At 53.1% G+C, this 1,191-nt stretch overlaps 2 non-coding genes across 2 annotated transcripts; one reads left to right on the forward strand and one right to left on the reverse strand.

Annotated features, from left to right (window-relative positions):
- Window positions 1-263: 263 nt before the first annotated feature.
- On the reverse strand, window positions 264-338 carry Trnaw-cca (transfer RNA tryptophan (anticodon CCA)). Its single transcript has one exon. It is a non-coding gene; the product is annotated as a tRNA-Trp (tRNA).
- Window positions 339-392: 54 nt separating this feature from the next.
- Trnaw-cca (transfer RNA tryptophan (anticodon CCA)) lies at window positions 393-467 on the forward strand. The gene has a single exon. It is a non-coding gene; the product is annotated as a tRNA-Trp (tRNA).
- The last annotated feature ends 724 nt before the right edge of the window (window positions 468-1,191 follow it).

A 1,191-nucleotide genomic window follows, 5' to 3' on the forward strand; every position in this document is an offset into this window, starting at 1 on the left:
CGGTCACAGCGGCCGGCTGCGAAACGCCATCGAGAAGGCGCTGACCCGCGCGCCGCTGGACAGAATGGGCAGCGCCACACATTCAGAAAGACAGATTTCACCGCCCCATGTCAACGCTGACAACCAGCCGCTCATCGCTGGTCGGCTCCAGCTAGATCTGTTATATTAATCAGCATATGATATGTTCAAACCATTTTGGATTCCTGCCACCGGCCATCGCAATTTCTCTCCTTCTTTGAAACTTCCTGGCAGATTAAAACTGTGTGCCCGACCGAGACTCGAACTCGGGACCTTTGCCTTTGGCGGGCAAGTGCTCTACCAACTGAGCTACCGAAGCACGACTCACGCCCCGTACTGGCAGAAGTAAGGCTGTGAGTACCGGGCGTGAGTCGTGCTTCGGTAGCTCAGTTGGTAGAGCACTTGCCCCCCAAAGGCAAAGGTCCCGAGTTCGAGTCTCGGTCGGGCACACAGTTTTAATCTGCCAGGAAGTTTCATATCAGCGCACACTCCGCTGCAGAGTGAAAATCTCATTCTGGAAACATCCCCCAGGCTGTGGCTAAGCCATGTCTCCGCAATATCCTTTCTTTCAGGAGTGCTAGTTCTGCATGTCTTGCAGGAGAGCTTCTGTAAAGCTTGGAAGGTAGGAGACGAGGTACTGGCAGAAGTAAGGCTGTGAGTACCGGGCGTGAGTCGTGCTTCGGTAGCTCAGTTGGTAGAGCACTTGCCCGCGAAAGGCAAAGGTCCCGAGTTCGAGTCTCGGTCGGGCACACAGTTTTAATCTGCCAGGAAGTTTCATATCAGCGCACACTCCGCTGCAGAGTGAAAATCTCATTCTGGAAACATCCCCCAGGCTGTGGCTAAGCCATGTCTCCGCAATATCCTTTCTTTCAGGAGTTCTAGTTCTGCATGTCTCGCAGGAGAGCTTCTGTAAAGTTTGGAAGGTAGGAAACGAGGTACTGGCAGAAGTAAGGCTGTGAGTACCGGGCGTGAGTCGTACTTCGGTAGCTCAGTTGATAGAGCACTTGCCCGCGAAAGGCAAAGGTCCCGAGTTCGAGTCTCGGTCGGGCATACAGTTTTAATCTGCCAGGAAGTTTCATATCAGCGCACACTCCGCTGCAGAGTGAAAATCTCATTCTGGAAATCTCTCCTTCTTTGTTTGTGTCGGGTGCAGACAACATCTGGGGGCGAGCA

The sequence above is a fragment of the Schistocerca gregaria genome, chromosome 6 (assembly GCF_023897955.1).
Source record: "Schistocerca gregaria isolate iqSchGreg1 chromosome 6, iqSchGreg1.2, whole genome shotgun sequence".
Lineage (NCBI taxonomy): Eukaryota > Metazoa > Arthropoda > Insecta > Orthoptera > Acrididae > Schistocerca > Schistocerca gregaria.